This window comes from Gossypium hirsutum, chromosome D03 (genome assembly GCF_007990345.1).
Source record: "Gossypium hirsutum isolate 1008001.06 chromosome D03, Gossypium_hirsutum_v2.1, whole genome shotgun sequence".
Classification (NCBI taxonomy): Eukaryota; Viridiplantae; Streptophyta; class Magnoliopsida; order Malvales; family Malvaceae; genus Gossypium; species Gossypium hirsutum.
The window spans coordinates 42,783,466-42,789,465 of record NC_053439.1 but is presented as its reverse complement, the minus strand read 5'-3'; positions in this window follow the sequence as shown (position 1 = coordinate 42,789,465).

Below are 6,000 nucleotides of genomic sequence, written 5' to 3'. Positions count from 1 at the left end.
GTAATTTTAGTCAACATACATGTATTGCATTTTTCAATATTATTATTAAAAACAAAAATTGAATCTAACTTATACATGTCATTCAATTTTCTATAATTCAAAAGAGTTAATCTATAATGCCACAAACAAAACGATTCAACCATATAAGTAGAAATAGTATTTTTATTCTTATTAATAATATTGAGTTTGAATATACTCTCATACATATACCCATTCCCCACAAAAATTCCTCCCTAAGACAAAATAAACTTATCTGCCTAAAAAACAAGTCTGAAACCAAACTTATTCAACAGACTTCCAGACACTAAATTCTTCCTAACTTCTGGTACATAATATACATCATTTAAGGTTAAAACTTTTCTAGAAGTGAATTGTAGTTCAACAGACCCTTTGCCTTTGATTGTTGCGGTGGCAGAATTTCCCATGTACAAGACATTATCATTTTCACATTGTGTGAACTTTGTGAACATGCTTTTGTCTTTGCACACATGTTTGGTTGCTTCGGTATCAATCCACCATGTATTATCATCTTGTGCCATATTAATTTCAGATATCATTGCAACGAACTTTTCTTTATTATTAGCCTTAGAAGATGATTTCTTCTTTAAAAATTGACATTCATTCTTGCAATGTCCCGGCTTTCCACAATGATAGTATAAGCCCTTTTGATTCTTTTTGAACTTAGGTGCTCTATCAACCTGTTTGAACTTTCTCTTGAATGGTTTAATAGTTTGTATTTTCTCCGTAACATGTACTTTGGCATTTTCAGAATTTAGGTTCTGATCTTGTTTTCGATATTCTTCTTCAATAAGAAGATGATTTTCCAAAGCCTCAAGAGATATTTCCTCTTTCTTATGTTTTAGACTTCTTTTAAAGTCTTTCAAGATGGAGGAAGTTTGTCTATTATGAAGGATACAACAATCATTTCATCCATTTTCATATCATATTGCTTGAATTGATTCAACATCTTTTCAATATCACGAAATTGTTCCATAACAGAACGACCATCAACCATTTGATAATTATTGAAACGACTGACAAGAAATTTCTTACTTGTAACATCTTCGGTCATGTATCTTGTCTCCAATTTGTCCCATAATTCTTTAGCGGTGACCTCGTTTTGGTAGGTGTCGAACAAACCATCAGATAAACCATTAATATGTAGCGCATGCACATGTAATCAGCATTGTCCCATTTTTGTCTTTCTCGGGTTGCAGCAACAGATTCGTTATCATTGTTTCAGGTCTTTGAGTATGCAAAACATAAGCAATATTTAAAGTTGATAATAAGAAGTGCATCTTTTTCTGCCATTGTCCAAAATTGTCACCATCAAACCAATCAAGTTTGACAAAGTTAGAAGCCAACTCCCTTAGTGTTCCACTTTCATGTGTTGTGGTAGTCATCATGAATCTTATAACCTTAAAATTGTTAGTTCAAATCTCCGGTGAGGAAAATCTAGAACACACGAACGAAACTCGAACAAAAAAATAGGACAAGGCTCCAAGGCGTGTATCAAGCCACTATCTTTAAGGTTATATTCGCCCCCACCTATCTTCGTGTGCAAATGAGTTCCAAGAAAGTTAACCTCGAGGATACAATGAAGTTAATGACTATTTGCGTTTTGCACTGACAAGAATAGTCCACTACACACTGAGCATGTATAACAGAAACTCAATTTCTACAAAGGATTTCTGCAGTAAACTTTATAGAATAATCTAATAATATTAGAAAATGAAGGAAGGAATAAAGAATATTAGAATTTTTTTAATGTGTTTTCCAAATGAAATCCTATTCCTATTTATAGGAATTTTTATGTCTCTTCATAGAGACATCTTTCATCAATAGGTGTCTTTCTGAATAATAATGTCTTTAAAATAAACACATAATTATTTATTTAATATTATAAATATTCAAATAATATTATTTAAATAGTTATATTTTTAAAAAAAATCAAATAATATAATCTTTTTATTAATTACACTCATTCATTTATAGTTATTGGAATACTATAAATATTTGAAAATGTTCCAATACAGATAAGATTAAGTTAAGCCACTAACTTAAATAATTATGAGAAAATTACCTTTGAATCGTGGTTCAATTGCACACTTAAGGCTTGTAAAGTTCCATTTTTAATTCCTTAAATTCAAGTCACTAGCAACTTAGTCACTGCACTATACTTAATAATATATTTATATATTTACTTCATGATTCTACTTCCTAATTTCGTATTCGACTTGTAATTGCTAAATTAAAACTTTTTGGGCTTCCTTAACTTAGTAAACTCGGCCTTGAAACTGAATTTTTCGACACCGATTAAAATCAAGTCGTTACAAGGAAAATATTAGTAGCATTAAGTTATTTTAGTAAGTGCCAACTTTGAAAAAACAAATTTAAAATGTATGCCTTGAATTCTTCATTATTAAGTTCTCAAAAATGATGATAGAAGGGTCCAAGAAACCCATCATGAGCACAAAGATTAAAGACAACATTCTATATCTCTTAATCACTTACTTGTTTATGCAACTTTCTATTCATATCCTCAAAGATAATAGGTGTGATTCAGTTCAGGACAACCCTACTATTGACACTAACTTGCCTTAATTATTATATGCCCTAAAAATTGTTGGTGTGATGATGATATAATACATCAATAACAATATGACAACCAACATCTAAAAGAATAAATATTTTAACACTAGGCCTGACAAGTTTAATTGTTTAAATAAAATTACCTTTTTAATAAATTTTATTTATATTATTATAAAAAAATTTATATATTTGATTAAGATTATGATATTCATTATGATTAAGATTAATTTTATTCCTTCAAACTTGTCGTATGTATAAAGAAAATTTGTATAAGTATTGTAAACAAATAAGTAATAGATATACATCCCTTCTTTCCTTATTTTATTTATTTCACTACTTTTGTCTTATGTTTTATGCTTTTTGGATTAAATTCAATGTGTATATGTGGAAGCTGTGTGTTTATTATCAAATCATAAGTTGTCGTTTGTGAGATTACTTTCTCAAATAGTTAGATTAAGAACAAAATTTTCATATTATGCAATTAGGATAAGTTGTATTGATAATGCTAGTGAATTCATATCTCAAGCTTTTAATTATTATTGTATAAAAAATTGAATAGATGTTACAAACCCTATTGTTTATACACATAATGATTTAGTACAAAATTATTGATTAAATGCCTCTAATTAATAGCTTGGTCATTACTTATGATAAAAAAAATTCACATATATTTTAACAACCAATACCCAACCTGATGGCTAGATTTGAGCTATGGAATGTCACGACCATTATTAGTGGAACTAACATCACATAAACATCATACAACTATTCACAAACACAATTACATATAATCCACATTCATATTAAGCTAAATCATTCCCAAGTCTCATACGAGCTTACGAAAGCTCTTTTGCTAAAATAGGCCCAAATTGTAAAGTTTTCAAAATCTCGAGCATGACTATTTTTACACTAAGTTATCCTTATATACATGCCAAAATAATGGATTAAAAATGAACATAATTCTACCTTATTTTGATAGTGTGTGCTTTTAGTTGATCTGGCTCAACAAGTTTCGCAAGATGATGATCTACAAGGGAAGAAAATAACTAGATTAAGCATTAAGAATGCTTAGTAAGTTCAAATAGAATTATTATACTTACTGTTAGAAGTTGTGTGACCTAAATTCTTGTTAAAATAAATACAAGTGGCAGGATAGAGGATCTACGAAGGCAAAGGCTGAGGGCCGAAGTGGAATTCGTATAGAAGTTTACTTCTTCTATTTGATGTTGATTAGAATAAGGTGTTTTAAACCTAAAAATAGATGTAATCGTCTCTACTCTTGTATCATTCAGAAAGGTTTTCTTCTCCTTTACTCGTGGTTTTTTCCCAGAAAGGGTTCCACATAAAAATTATGTGTGTTTTATTTTTCATTTTTTTCTTTACGATACATTGCCATTATCGACGTTCTATTTTTCACACTTACCTTGATTATTTAAAGTATAATAACTACCAATCATCTTGACATTCAAAATGGCTATCCTTGACACATATTGGCACAACTAGATACATATCAACATTAACAACCAAATAGGTTAGTCATACTTACATATCATGAGTAATATCACTAACATTAAGGAAATCACATGTCACATATCAAGTTATAAGCATATAATATTCCATTTCCAATTCACTTTCAAGTTTTCCATTTTAATTAAATTGAATATCTCCTAATGGAACTCTAGTAAAACGAACTCGGATAAATGGGTGACCAAGTTGCTCACACAAGTTAACTTTATATCTGGGTTGTTAACACAAGCTATAATTTATATCAAGTTACCCGCCCGGGCTAAACTATGTTATATATAACCCAATAATTTGCAACAAATGCTAGACCTTGTTATAACATGTAAAATCCCTAATCAAGCACGCGTATAACCCTATTGACATGCCAAACGTATCCTAACCTTTTACTAAATGCACACGAGCATAATTTCCATATATATGTCATTACCAATCCTTGTACATGATCATAAAGTTCATTTACATGTCCTATAATCAATCAACTTTCACATTTGTACCCTGTACTTTTATGTAATAGCCAATAATCACATGACATTTCAATTCAGTCAATAATTAGTCATACATGCCAAATTCTCTAGAATTCTAATTATATCTAAATATATATATATGAAATCAGACACAAAATCACACATAACATAAATTAAAATAGTAAGTTCCATATGAACTTACCTATTAGAAACACCAAAACAAGTTGATTCTTTAAGGACTAATTAGTAATTTTAGCTTTTTCTCAATTAACTCCACGTTCATCCAATTCTTGATCTAAATAATAATTTTATTACACCAATCAATAAAAAAAATTTCATACGCTATGATATACATGATTCTATAAAAATTTAATTTTTGGTTTCCCTTAAAATTTCATTTTATTCAATTTAGTCCTTAAACTCGGGATAAACATAACTTTCGATTCTTAGCTTAAAATTAAAATCCAATTTCATATACTTTCATTAAGGCCTTAGAATTTCTATTTCTAGCATAATTTCATGACAAGTTTTACATTTATTCAATTTGGTCCCTAATGTAACAAAGTTAGTAATAAGCTAAATTAACTTTACAATCTAGTCTTTTTCATAACCTAAGTCTAAAATCTATCAATTTAAAACCTAATTCTTCAAGAAATCAAAAATGACAACTTTCTAAAACTTTAACAATTTTCCAAATTAGTACATGGACTAGCTAAACCAATCTCCCATGACCTCAAATCTATAAAAAAATACAAGAAAAGGAATTGATTTTACCTACTAATTTTTGACCGAATGGTTTAAAGCTCCCTTAGGTTTTTATTTTTCATGGATGACAAGAAGATAAAGATGAAAGATGAATTTAACATCTTTTCCCACTAACTTTGCTTATATAGCATGAATAATGTTTAATTAAACTAATTTAATCATCATAAAAATGATTTAATTAACTTAATTTAACTTAATCAAATTTAGTGAATTTTACCATCATCATCCACTTTCTCCTATTTAAAAATGGTTTAATTGTCATTTAAAACCTTTGGCTAATTGCTATTTTAATTCTCAAGCCTTTTATAAATTAAAAAATCTATAGTGATTGAACTTTTACAATTTAATGCATGAGTCTTAATTAACTATTAATTCGACAAAATTACAGGACCAATCTTTAATATATTTTGATATTATCTCTATAAATATTCATATTTAATATTTACAGACTCGGTTTGTAAAAATGGGGTTTCAAAACTGTATTCTCTACTACCACTGAAAATCGGGTCATTACATATATAGAGAAATAATATTTTACATGCGACAGTATTTGTACACATCAAGTCAAAAAGCTATAATAAATACTTACAATTACAATTGACTTTTGGTCAGGAGTTAAATATATATCATTTTGGAATTTTTGGACATGTGATAT